The sequence below is a fragment of the Symphalangus syndactylus genome, chromosome 5 (assembly GCF_028878055.3).
Source record: "Symphalangus syndactylus isolate Jambi chromosome 5, NHGRI_mSymSyn1-v2.1_pri, whole genome shotgun sequence".
NCBI lineage: Eukaryota > Metazoa > Chordata > Mammalia > Primates > Hylobatidae > Symphalangus > Symphalangus syndactylus.
Genome location: NC_072427.2, coordinates 92661947 through 92676505, shown reverse-complemented (window position 1 = coordinate 92676505; position 14559 = coordinate 92661947). Strand labels below are relative to the sequence as shown.

At 39.1% G+C, this 14559-nt stretch overlaps 1 protein-coding gene across 1 annotated transcript in view; it reads right to left on the bottom strand.

The window, feature by feature from the left end:
* Positions 1-14559, bottom strand: part of KCNJ6 (potassium inwardly rectifying channel subfamily J member 6) — a 321643-nt gene that overhangs the window by 18407 nt on the left and 288677 nt on the right. The gene's annotated exons all lie outside the window — the stretch shown is intronic.

The following is a 14559-nucleotide window of genomic DNA, read 5'->3' as shown; positions in this document are numbered from 1 at the left end:
CTGCCATTAACACACAGGCCATGACTGTGGCCCCAGATGCAGTTGGAAGGGCCACCCACCTGAATTTGCACTTTTCTTAGGCCCAGTGGTCATAGTTGCTCAGACCGTGCATCATAACTACTTTAAAAGCTTTTCCCCCTTCTTTTTTTTTTTTTTTTTTTTTTTGAGATGGAGTCTCACTCTGTCCCCCAGGCTGGAGTGCAGTGGTGCGATCTCGGCTCACTGCAACCTCCGCCTTCAGGGTTCAAGCAATTCTCCTGTCTCAGACTTCTGAGCAGCTGGGACTACAGGTGCACACTGCCATGTCTGGCTAATTTTTTTTTTTTGTATTTTAGTAGAGACGGAGTTTCATCGTGTTGCCCAGGCTGTTCGTGAACTCCTGAGCTCAGGCAATCCACCTGCCTCGGCCTCCCAAAGTGTTGGGATTACAGGCGTGAGCCGCTGCTCCTAGCCACTTTTCCCTTTTCTTAAAGATGAGAAGCCTTTTTGTAATTTGCATAAAAGCACCACGTGAGCTACCAGCAGCCCTGGAGTCAGGAAGTAGCTTTCTTTTAAATGTGAAATGGCAGAATGAGGAAAAGTCCAGCCCCCTCCTTGGAAAATAAAAATAGGTAACAAGTGTGGCATAAGATATGAGAAATGACACTTGTGTGGTTTTTAAAATTTTTTCTGAGGTCAAAGAAATCTTTTATACAAATTCTCAGGAAATGAAAACATTCATTCAGTCATTCATCCAGGGCTGACTTCCCCATTAGGCAAAAAGGTGTGGTGTCTACGGCCCATGATACTTCTAGAGGCCCGTGAAAATGTTTTAACTCTTTTAAAATCAGAAAAGATAAACTTTTAGATGGAATGTTAATATATTTATCTTTATACCAACACAGTTGTAAAATAGAACTTAAAACATTTTCTTAATGGGGCAAGGGGCTTCCAAAGGCAAGATCACCAGGGGCTCATGAATATCATACTGTGGCCCTGTGTTCATTCATTCAGGAGAGCAGCCAGCCAGTCAGTATGTCATCTGTTAGGACCACCAATAAGTATTACGCAGCTGCTTTGTGCTGAATGCAGGTGGATTAGGGGGAAGAGGATACCTGTGAATGTTTACACAGAAGGATCCAGAGCTATACAACATTCCTGCAGCACTGCATTTGCTCCTTGTGTCTAGAAGAAGAAACTGGGGTGCCAGGGACCTATGTGATTGACTCAACTATAGCTGTCAGAGCCTGAGCCAGCACCAGCCCTCACCCCAGCTCTGTGCTCTTCCTCTTAATCTCAAAACTGAAATGTGACCCTTCAAAACATTGAAATGTTCCCCTGGATGACCCACAGAAGGCCCGCCTTTATGCCTCTAAAACAAACATTGCAGGGCTTTTAGGTATTAGAGAAAAAAAAGGTCAACACTGATTTGATTTTGCTTCTCAAACAATGTTTCTCTTCTGAATTCTTTATCTGTGCTTGAGGGTAGGGTGAAGACAGGTGATGGCAGTGATATGTGGGATCAGAATGAGAAACAATCAGGAAGTCAAGAGGAAAAGGTGATCCAATAACTCTTTTTCCACCAAGGAAGTACATGTTTATGGTAAAGTGGCTAGAAAATAGGGCTGTGATAACAGTGAGGGAAAACAGCAGGCTAATCAAAGAACAAAAATTCTGGGGAAAGAGGTTCACAGGGAGCTTTGGAAAGCTCTGACATATTCCAGAGAAACTAGAAGATCACATGCATGTGTAGGGCTGTGCACATGCGCAAGGAAAACCAGAGAAGGCCCTGAGCTCTCACTTCTGGTTGACACCGAGTCTCTGTGCAAGTAGGAGGTGAAGGTTAATGCAGAGTTGTAAAGTGCCTGACTGAATGTTGAAGGCACCTCCCACCATGTACATAGAGACCCTTGACAAAGCCTGGGAGATTTTTGGTTACTGGCTTTTAAGAGAATCTGTCTAATTATTAGCTGATCACTAAATTAACTGAGCAGAGACTTTAGTGGCCATATACACAAAAAGTGCAGACCTTACAAAATTAGCTCAGGAAAGTTACTAAAAAACAAATAGCAATGGCAACAAAAAACTCTGAAAAGGAGGGAGAATCTGATTTTCAGGGTTACTACATTATATTGCTTAAAATGCCTGTTTTCAACAAAAATTTATGACACATGCAAAGAAATAAGAAAGTATGTCCCATACACAGGAAGGGAAGCAGTCAATAGAAACTGTCCTTGAGGAAGCCTAGGCATTGGATTCACTAGAGAAAGACTTTAAATCACCTATCTTAAATATGTTCAAAGAACTGAAAGAAGCCATGTCTAAAGAACTAAAGGAAATAGGGAAACACTGTTTCCCCAAATAAAGAATATCAATAATGAAAATAAGTTACATCTAAAATCCCAACATAAATTCTGAAGTAAAAAGTATAATAAATGAAAGAAAAGAATTACTATAGGAACTTAGCAGATTTGAGCTGGCAGAAGAGAGAATCAGTGAGCCTGAAGATAGGTCAGTTGAAATTATTGAGGTATAGAAAGAAAAAAGAATGGAGAAAAATGAACAGTGCCTCAGAGACCTGTGGGACGCAGCAAGCATACCAACATATGCATAATAGGAGCCCCAGAAGGAGAGTATAAAGAGAAAATAGCAGAAGGATTATGTGAAGACATAATGACTGGAAAGTCTTTAATTCAATGAAAACCATTAATCTATACATCTAAAAAACTTAACAAACCACAAGTAAGGTGAACCCAAAGAGATTCACACTGAGACACATCATAATCAAACTGTTGAAACACGATGATGAAGGTAGAATCTTGAAGGCAGCAAAAGATAACTCATTACATGCAAGTGATTTTCAGTGATATTAATAGCTTATTCCTCATTAGAAACCATGGAAGCCAGAAGGCAATGAGAAGACATTATTAAAAGCACTGAAAGAAAAAGACTGGCAACCAAGATTCTATATCCAGCAAAATTATGCTTCACAAATGAAGGAGAAATGAAGCCATTCCATGAACAAAAATGGAGAGACTTTGTTGCTAGCAGACCTGTACTCCAAGAAATAATAAATGGAGTCCTTCAGACTAAAATAAAAAGACACTAGATAGTAACTCAGATGAGAATAGGTGTGTTCAGGGTGGTATGGCCATAGACTAGACCGTAACTCAAATCCACATGAAGAAATAAAGAACATTGGAAAAAGTAACTACATAGGTAAATATAAATGTTTTTCTCCAGAATGATTTTAAGGTTATTCCATTTTATGGCAATTATACTATTCCATTATATGAATATATCATAGTTTTATTTAATCAATAAAACAAAGTGATCCAAAATATGTGGCGGGTCTATTTGTTGTGGGAAATATTAATAATATTGGCTTGGTTTGTGTAGGTTGTCTTAAGTGTACTATTATGGGCTGAATTGTGCACCCCCACCCCCACATTCATATGCTGAAGTCCTAATCTCCAGCATTTCAGAATGTGACATGCTTGAGATGGGATCTTTAAAGAGTTAATTAAGTTAAAATAAGGTCATACTGGTGGGCCCTAATCTAATATAATTGATGTCCTTATAAGAAGAGGAAATTAGGACACAGACACACACAGAGGAAAGATTATGTGAAGACACAGGGAGGAGATGGCCATCTACAAGCCAAGGAGAGGTCTCAGGAGAACCAGCCCTGTTCACATTTTGTTCTCAGACGTCTACCATCCAGCCTTGTCAGAAAATAAATTTCTGATGTTTAAGCCACTCAGTCTGTGGTACTTTGTTATGGCAGCAAACTCAATACACTTACTGACTTCTATAGGGAGAGGAAAATACCTTTCCATAGTGCCATTTGAAGAGGAGTATTTAATTTATGTAATAAGTAAGATTTAAGTAAATGTTCATGGATGCTTTTCCAATTTTTATCATTTTTATATCAGAGCTCATTTAAAAAAGGGTAAAAAAGAATATTAATGTTTGCCTATCAGTAAAATATTAAAAAGTATTTCTAGGGTAAATTGATAATTTTCTTCAGAAAAAATTCCTGTCTTACATGTTGACTTAGGTCCCAGTCCAGTCTTTAAAAGTGTGATGTTTTACTGAATTTGGAAAAGTAACAAAATAAAACCAACTGAGTTAGCCTCATAAGCAAGGCAGAACTGCCAAGATGACATCTGTGTGTGTGTGTGTGTGTGTGTGGTGTTTATGTTCCATATCAGGGACATAATCATAAAGGCTCCCAGAACTAGGTTATTTTGTGAGTAAATTACTTGCTGGAAAAAGAGATGCTTCATTTGGTGAAGAGCAAAAGGTGGAAAACCTGATCTTGATCTCCTTTGAGCATGCAGTCATAGGTGTCTGTTTTTCTTATTGTATTGTGAATGCCTTGAGGATCTATTTGTCTTGTTTATTTCCATATTCCTTAGCATTTGCACAGTGCTTCAATATTGGAGGTTCCCAAGTACTTGCTAAGTGAAAAGAGTGGACTTGGGGAACTATACAGAAACAGCTTAATATTGTTCATTGGCCATGTCTGAGTGTATTATTAAATAAAAAGATGGCTTGTGAGTCATTAGAAAACAAAGTGGGAGACTTCTGCTTCCATCATCACGTCAGTCTGCATATGAAGGACCCTTAGCTAAGATATAACACAAGGCTGGAAAATTACAAAATGTCTTACCTTTTGTTTTATGTATTTATCTGTTGACAAATACGAATTATACATATTGATGGTGTACGTGATATTTTGATATATGTGTATGTTGTGAAAAGGCTAAGTCTGGCTAATTGAGATACCCATTACCTCACACACTTATTTTTTTGTTGTGAGAACATTTAAAATCTACTCTGAGCAATTTTTGGGTATATAATGCATTGTTGTTAACGGTAGTTGCCATCTGCATTTCTATTTTTGTGACAGTGCTTGTCCTCTCCTTTATCTTGACTTCTCATGGTAAAATGCTGCTCATCTGTCAAGAGCTAACTAATGTGTGGTCTCCTTTCCAAAGCACATTGTGACCAACCAGTCTCTTGCTGGAACTATTGAGTTCCAGGCCACCATAACACTTCAGTGACCTATCACAGCACTTATCAGAGTGTTTTACAGCAGTTATATGTGTCTGTTTTCCTTGCTGAATTGTGAATGCCCTGAGGATCTACTGGTCTTATTTCCATATTCCTTAGCATTTATTTAGCACAGTGCTTCAACATTGGAGGTTCCCAGCAAGTACTTATGGTTAAGTGAAAAGAGTAGACTTAGAGAACTATACAGAAACAGCTTAATATTGTTCATTGGCCATGTCTGAAATGTATTATTAATGTTAAATAAAAAGATTGCTTGTGAGTCATTAGAAAAGAAAGCGGGAGTTTACTTCTTCCAGCGTCATGTCTGTCTGCAGATGAAGGACCCTCAGCTAAAACACAATGCTGGAAAAGTACAAAATTCATAATTTGAATTAAACCTGAGTTCAGTAAAAGCAAGAGATGAGCCTTCTGGGGCTGGTGAAGAGGGAGTAATGCACCTATTCCTTCCCACCAAGTATAGTTGAGGCCTCTGGACAATGTACAAAATGAAACCACCTGAAGACTCTAGAAAGTTCATAAAAGCAGGACGATTGGAGAAGGGAGTCAAAACTTGAGGAATGAATCATCTGGGGATAAGTTTTTCTGCCTTCCTCTTTTATTTTCTGGCTTTAACCTGAGAGTGGCCCCAGTGCAGAACAAGTGCTGGGAGAAAAATCTCAGAAACCCTGCCTTTCTAATCGGAGGACCAGGAAAAGGTGCTGCTGTGAGTCAGAGACGGGAGTGGGAATCCCCAGTAACTGAGTGTGAGGACTTCCCCACCAGCCCTGAGTGCAGCATTTGATCTCAGCTGCTCTGCAGTGTGGCGGTGACACAGGTGCCAAAAACTGAGAGACAGCCTGTCTTTTTGGACCGAGTATTGGGAAAGAGAATTCCAGGGACCAGAGTTCGTGGCTGCATTTTCCTCTTTCCTCTCACTGCTTTACCCTAAGAGTGGCCCCGATTGTGTAAAACCATGCAGCAGCCCAGGTGGCTCAAATGCTGAGCAAGTCTTGGCTTTAAAGAAAGAAGTATCAGAAAAGGAGGCCCGGGAGCTGAAAGTGGGGGCCGACGGGGGGAGGGGTGGATCTCACAGAGGAGAGAATGGGAGAAGAGGATTTCCAGATTCTGTGTGTGAATTGATACAATCGTGAGCTTTGCATGCACAGGACAGAAAACAATAAGAAAAGATGAACTTAAAAATTACCTCATTTTGGAATATATGACCACACTTCTAAATGTCAAAGAAGAAACCATAATGGAAATTTGATAGTACTTAGGACTGACTGATATTGAAATTCCAAATATAAAAATAAAAGGGCATATAGAAAGTAAGAAAAATTTATATGCCTAAATGCATATATTAGAAAAGAAGAAAGTCTGAACACTAATGTTTAGAATATTCAACTTAAGACATTAGTAAATGAAAAACAATTAATTCACGGGAAATAGGCAACAAAGATCACTGTATAAATTAATACAATATAAAACAAATCAACCACAGTGAGGATCAATAAAGGCAAAAGTTTTTTTGAAAAGTCTAGTAAAATAGACAAATCTCTGATCAGACTGGCCAAGTAAAATGTATAGAAGGCAAAAATAAATGGCATTGGGAACTCAAAGGTATACATAACTATAGAAACAGCAGAGACTGAAAACACAAAAGGAGATTATAATAACTTAAACATATAGATGAAATGGACAATTTTCTAAATCATATAAATTACCAATACTTATTTAAGTAAAAATAAAAAGCAGAGATACCTTGTAACCAATTATGAAATTGAGCCAGTGATTAAAAACTTGCCATAAAGAAATTACAAAGCCCAGACAATCTTAAATATGAGTTCAATGAAATATTCTAGGAAGAAATCATGATAATTTTATATAAACTTTCCTAGGAAATAGAAGAATCATTTCCTAACTCATTCTATAAGGCAAATAATCTTGACAATAAAGTCATAAATCTAGTACAAGAAAGAGAAAAAAAGGGAGAACACAAGCCCATATTATTCACTTGTGTAGCTACAAGAATCCTAGAAGAAATATTAGCAAACCAAATCCAACAGTTTAGAAAAAAAGATACACCATGATCAAGTTGGGTTTATTCCAAGGAATGCAAGGGTGGTTTAACCTTAGAATACTGATCATATAATTTATCATGTTAAAAGATTGAAAGATCACTTAAATATGTGCATAGAATTCATTTGATAAAATTCAAAAACCACTTATGATGAAACTTCTTAATAAACTTTGAATATGAGACCAACTGTACCTACCAAAAATCTAAACAATCATTATTTTTGATGATGATGATGATCAAAAGTTAGGATTGTTTCCAGTCAGGACCAGTGATTTTAAATACAGATGCAGTAAATGCTTGCTATCGCCTTTTCTATTCAGTATTTTACCAAAGGGCTTTGCCAGTATAAATAAGATAAAACAAATAAAATAATTTGATTCAGAAATAAATAAAACTTTCATTATTTGCAGATAATATAACTGTGTACATAGAAAATCCACAAGAGTAGTACAACTATTAGGATTACTAAGAACGTCTAGCAAGGTGGCTAGAATTTAAAAATCTATGCAGAAAACTTATGTATATTTTTATATACCAGCAAGAAACAAAAGACATAACAACAACCCTTCACCATTTCCTCTATCAACAACAAAAAAAAACCTAGAAATAAATCTAATAATAGAAATACAAAACTTTTATGACAATTTAGAAATTACACAATTTGAGAGACAGGAAGATTTAAATAAATGGAGAGATATATCATGTTCATGGACAGGATGATTAAACATCCTAAAGATGTCAGTTTTTCCCAAGTTACTTTATAGATTCAATGCAATCCCAACAAAATATTGTTAAAGTTAAAAAAAACGGATTTGACAAATCCTTTCTTACACCGTAAGGAAGTACAAAGACTCAAAAGTCAACACTCTCCTGGAGAAGAACAAACTGTAGGGACTCACTCTATTAGATCACAGGACATATTTAGTAACTATGGACATGTGCAACAGGAAACATGTATGGTTATGTTCATAGCAGTTGTTATACTTTGGATATTTGTCCTCTCCAAATCCCAGGTTGAAATTTGATCCCCAATGTTGAGGGTGGGGCCTGATGGAAGGAGTTTGGGTCATGGGGTGCTTGGTGCTATGCCCAAGGTAATGAGTAAGTTCTCGTTCTATCAGTTCTCATGAGAACTGATTGTTTAAAAAGAGCCTGGCATCTCCATCCTCTCTCTCTCTTCCTTTCTGTCTTGCCATGTGAGCGCCATGCACCTGCTCCCTTTTCCCCTTCCGCCATGAGTGGAAGCTTCCTGAAGTCCTCACCAGAGGTCGGGGCCATGCTTCCTGTACAGCCTGCAGAATCAAGAACCAAATGAACCTCTTTTCTTCATAAATTACCCAGCCTCAGATATTCCTTTATAGTAACACAATGAACTAGGACAGCAGTATCATTTTTACTTTTTTCTTTTTTAAATTTTATTATTATACTTTAAGTTTTAGGGTACATGTGCACAATGTGCAGGTTTATTACATATGTATACATGTGCCATGTTGGTGTGCTGCACCGATTAACTTGTCATTTAGCATTAGGTATATCTCCTAATGCTATCCCTCCCCCCACCGCACAACAGTCCCTGGAGTGTGATGTTCCCCTTCCTGTGTCCATGTGTTCTCATTGTTCAATTCCCACCTATGAGTGAGAACATGCAGTGTTTGGTTTTTTGTCCTTGGGATAGTTTGCTGAGAATGATGGTTTCCATTTTCATCCATGTCCCTACAAAGGACATGAACTCATCATTTTTTATACACATTCCATGGTGTATATGTGCCACATTTTCTTAATCCAGTCTATCGTTGTTGGACATTTGGGTTGGTTCCAAGTCTTTGCTATTGTGAATAGTGCCGCAATAAACATACGTGTGCATGTGTCTTTATAGCAGCATGATTTATAATCCTTTGGGTATATACCCAGAAATGGGATGGCTGGGTCAAATGGTATTTCTAGTTCTAGATCCCTGAGGAATCGCCACACTGACTTCCACAGTGGTTGAACTAGTTTACAGTCCCACCAACAGTGTAAAAGTGTTCCTATTTCTCCACATCCTCTCCAGCACCTGTTGTTTCCTGACTTTTTAATGATGGCCATTCTAACTGGTGTGAGATGGTATCTCATTGTGGTTTTGATTTGCATTTCTCTGATGGCCAGTGATGATGAGCATTTTTTCATGTGTTTTTTGGCTGCATAAATGTCTTCTTTTGAGAAGTGTCTGTTCATATCCTTCGCCCACTTTTTGATGGGGTTGTTTGTTTTTTTCTTGTAAATTTGTTTGAGTTCTTTGTAGATTCTGGATATTAGCCCTTTCTCAGATGAGTAGGTTGCGAAAATTTTCTCCCATTTTGTAGGTTGCCTGTTCACTCTGATGGTAGTTTCTTTTGCTGTGCAGAAGCTCTTTAGTTTAATTAGATCCCATTTGTCAATTTTGGCTTTTGTTGCCATTGCTTTTGGTGTTTCAGACGTGAAGTCCTTGCCCATGCCTATGTCCTGAATGGTATTGCCTAGGTTTTCTTCTAGAGTTTTTATGGTTTTAGGTCTAACACGTAAGTCTTTAATCCATCTTGAATTAATTTTTGTGTAAGGTGTAAGGAAGGGATCCAGTTTCAGCTTTCTACATATGGCTAGCCAGTTTTCCCAGCACCATTTATTGAATAGGGAATCCTTTCCCCATTTCTTGTTTTTGTCAGATTTGTCAAAGATCAGATAGTTGTAGATATGCGGCATTATTTCTGAGGGCTCTGTTCTGTTCCATTGATCTATATCTCTGTTTTGGTACCAGTACCATGCTGTTTTGGTTACTGTAGCCTTGTAGTATAGTTTGAAGTCAGGTAGCGCGATGCCTCTGGCTTTGTTCTTTTGGCTTAGGATTGACTTGGCGATGCAGGCTCTTTTTTGGTTCCATATGAACTTTAAAGTAGTTTTTTCCAATTCTGTGAAGAAAGTCATTGGTAGCTTGATGGGGATGGCATTGCATCTATAAATTACCTTGGGCAGTATGGCCATTTTCACGATATTGATTCTTCCTACCCATGAGCATGGAATGTTCTTCCATTTGTTTGTATCCTCTTTTATTTCATTGAGCAGTGGTTTGTAGTTCTCCTTGAAGAGGTCCTTCACATCCCTTGTAAGTTGGATTCCTAGGTATTTTATTCTCTTTGAAGCAATTGTGAATGGGAGTTCACTCATGATTTGGCTCTCTGTTTGTCTGTTATTGGTGTATATGAATGCTTGTGATTTTTGTACATTGATTTTGTATCCTGAGACTTTGCTGAAGTTGCTTATCAGCTTAAGGAGATTTTGGACTGAGACAATGGGGTTTTCTAGATATACAATCATGTCATCTGCAAACAGGGACAATTTGACTTCCTCTTTTCCTAATTGAATACTTTTTATTTCCTTCTCCTGCCTAATTGCCCTGGCCAGAACTTCCAACACTATGTTGAATAGGAGTGGTGACTTCGTGATCTGCCCGCCTCGGCCTCCCAAAGTGCTGGGATTATAGGCATGAGCCACCACACCCGGCTGATTTATTTTTATTTTTAAGATGGAGTCTTGCTCTGTTGCCCAGGCTGAAGTGCAGTGACGTGATCTCAGCTCACTGTAGCCTCTGCCTCCTGGGTTCAAGTGATTCTCCTGCCTCAACCTCCCAAGTAGCTGGGATTAGAGGTGTGCACCACCATGCCCTGCTAATTTTTGTATTTTTGGTAGAGATGGGGTTTCACCATGTTGGCCAGGCTGGTCTTGAACTTCTGACCTCAGGTGAGCCACCCTTCTTAGCCTCCCAAAGTGCTAGGATTACAGGTGTGAGCCACTGCTCCCAGCCATAAATTTTGATCTTTAAAACTTCTATAGTGTCTTACATCTAAAGATTGATAACATATTTTACAAAATAAAATGGAGTGCAAATGAATGATCATAGCCAAGGGCATTCTGCACACCAGCTCCTGGCCACCATTTGTCCCAAATTGCCACTCCCTTCTGCCTACCATTTCCACCCTCCGCTAGCTTTCCTTTTAAGCCTGTCCATTCTTACCTCGTCTTCCACACAAATGGTGTTTATTCTCTGCCCAAATCTGGGGTCCTGGCTACCATCTTCAGAAAATTGCTTGCAGGCACCAGGCAACCTTCACTTACTTTTTAAGAAATCACGAGATAGCCCCAAATCAAATCTCAAACTGCAGGAAACTTCTTCAAATTCTCCCATTCTGTATTTGTATCTTCCTTCTCCAACAGTAAGAATCTGAATTCTCAACAATCTGTATATGTAGGCTGTCTCCTACAAAACATACAAAACACTTTTGGAACGGTCACATCCTTAACTCTACTGAGGAATTGCTTATGCAAGACTCAGACCTCACAGCTAAGGACCAGCAATTCCTCCAGTTGAAAAAGAAAATCCCATGTCAGCTTATTTAGCCTGACGGCTCCCAATAATGTACCAGTGGGTGATGGACCAATCACAAACTGCCCAATGCGCTTGAAAGCCAATCAGAAAGCTTCCCTACTTCCAAAAATTCTACCTAATAGAACACTCACCAATCAAAGACTGTCTTAAGACTTCCTTCTTTTACTCTAAAACCCACCGTCCTTTGACTTTTCACTAGGAGGAAAGTGATGGTAGCGGTCTTCCTCGTATGATCTCAACAAACAGCATTTTGTTAATTCTACAGATGCACTTTGCCCTTTGATACCATCAACTACAAACCTCTGAGGTAAAACTAAAAATTGCTTGCAATTCTTTTAAATCCTAGAATATTCCCACGAGGTTGTACAATCAAAATACTGTGTTCGAAGGTTACCTGAACTATTTTTTTTAATATGTGGTTATGTTATCCATTGCATAAACAGTTAGGTTCCCTTGTTCTATTTGTGATTCCCTTTAGGGTTTGCTTTTGTCATTCTTTTTCTATTTTGTTTTTAAACTTGTAAGCCATTTAAATGGTTCAAAAATTTAGTCAGCACAAAAAGACCTATTCATGAAAGTCTCATTCCCATCCTAAACTCCTTCTGCCCCTGTTCTGCCCACCTCCAATGTGAGGTCATTTTCATTCATTTCTGCTAGATTCTTGATATGGTTTGCATTTGTGTCCCTGCCCAAATCTCATGTTTGAACTGTAATCCTCGATGTTGGAGGTGGCCTGGTGGAAGACAATTGGATCATGGAGGCAGATTTTCCCCTTTGGTTCTGTTCTCATGAGATTTTGTTTAAAAGTGTGTGGCATTTCCCTGACTCTCTCTCTTCCTCCTGCTCTAGCCATGTAAGACATACCTGCTTCCCCTTCCCCTTCTGCCATGATTGTAAGTTTCCTGGGGCTTCCCCAGAATCTGATGCTATCATGCTTCCTGTACAGCGTGCAGATCTGTGAGCCAATTAAACCTCTTTTCTTTATAAATTACCCAGTCTCTAGCAGCGAAAGAACGAACTAATACAATCCTTCCTGTGTCCCTTCTGTAAAAATAAGCAAAGCAAACATATGCATACACGTTCTTGTTTCCCAGTCTTTTCCCAAGGAAACAATGTTTCAGAACAAGAAACTGAATAATAGGTTCCTTCTGCTAAAGTAATTTGAAATCACTTAATGCATTCATTTCATTTTACAGAGCACAGGCTCCTCGATGAAGCATAGGGGCCACACTACAGGAGTGGGAGGCACACTGGCCTGGGTTTGAATCTTGGTTGCACGGAGTGGCTGTGGGACCTAGGACAGGCTACTTAACCTCTCTCACTTCCTCATCAGTCACATGGGGAAAACAATGACCAGATTACAGGTGCTGTCGCATCCATGTGAATCATCACATGTGAAAGTACTCAACACAGGGCTCTGCCTGAGGACACCACTAGGGATTCTCTTAATTCCCTTCCTTTCCTTGGTCAAGTGTAAAAGCAACAGCTGACCTTTCTTGTAGAATTAGCATCATTGATCAATAGCGTTTGTCCCTTACATCATGTGTTTTGTTTGTTGATTCTTTCAAGTGGAACAAAAACCTCCACGGGGAAAGATCTGGTGACGCCACGTCTTGGCTTCCTATTGATGTCAGGGTTTACTTTACACATACTTGTTCTTCGGACATTTCAAAATACTCTTTGATGTGTGGTATTTAAAGAGTCGCCCTTCATTTCATTGTCCCTCATTATTCTGCATTTCTCAGGCACTGGTTCTTAACTTTTTAAGGCAAGGACCCTTTTGGGAATCTGACGAAACTCAGAGATCCTCTTCTCTTAAAATATACATGCATTCAAAAGTCTCCCAGTGGTCAGGTGCTCATGAACTCACTAAAGCCCATAGGATCCCAGGTTCAAATAAAACAAAGGAAAGCAGAAGTAGAAGAATAAAACAACTCTTCTACGGTTAAGTGTGTGCATGCATGTAATGGGGAGGAGGTTTAAGAAAAAGTAGGGAATAGGAAGAGGGAATTTACTTAAGCTGCAATTGGGTTATAGGAACCTCACGCACTTTCACAGTATCCGGTGCTTACCCCATCAGAATCTTTTTCACCAAATTGTAACTGTCAATACTTGTCTGTATCTCTGTCAAGTCTGGGGATGGGGGTTTCTGTGGGCAGGAGCTCTGTCTTGGCCATGATTTTATCTCCATTCCATAGTATAGTATTTGGCTATATGTCTAATAAATAATGGCTAAATGAGTAAAAAGATCCAGCTGGTAATAATTTCATTTGTTTATCATGTATTTATTGAGAATCTATTATGTGTCAGGTACTTTGATGGGTTCTGAGAATAGAATGATGACTTGGCCCTTGGATTCATTGGATGTATAGTCTACTGAGAATCCAAATAAATATAAAATTACAACTGTGATAAATGCAATGAAGTAAAGGCAGATTCTCCTATGAGGCTGTAAAAAAAGGACTGCATTTGGTCTTGTGTGCGAATTAGTAAAAATGTCCCTGAGGATGTGACATTCGAGCTAAGATTTGAAGGATGGATAAGGCAACATGTGGGGTAAGGGTGAGTGCCCTACAAGCAGAGGGAACAGCATTTGCAGGGGGAAGATCTGTTGTAGGAAGTCTCCTTGGGTGTTCAAGAAGCTGAAAGTAGATGAGTGTATTTGGGGGATGGGCAGGGGGAGCTTGGTACCAAATGAAAATATTGCTCTGGCTGCAGAGGAGAAAATGACCTGGAGGAGGACAAAGTAAGCAGATGTGGGGAAAATAGAAAGCTGCTTCAATTGTACAAAGAGGAAATTATAGTATTGGGACTAGAACAGAAGTGATGAAGATAGGGAGACTGAAATGGATTCAAGACATATTTAGGAGGTCAAGTAGACAGACCTCTGTAATGAATTATTCATGAGGGCGAGTTAGAGGGAAGAGCCAAGAAGGACGCCCAGGTTTCTGGCATGGGCAACAGGACGGACGGATGGTGGTGCCACTGGGAATCTTGAATGCAGGAAGATGATATGTTTGGTTTTGGACATGTTTAGGTTGTT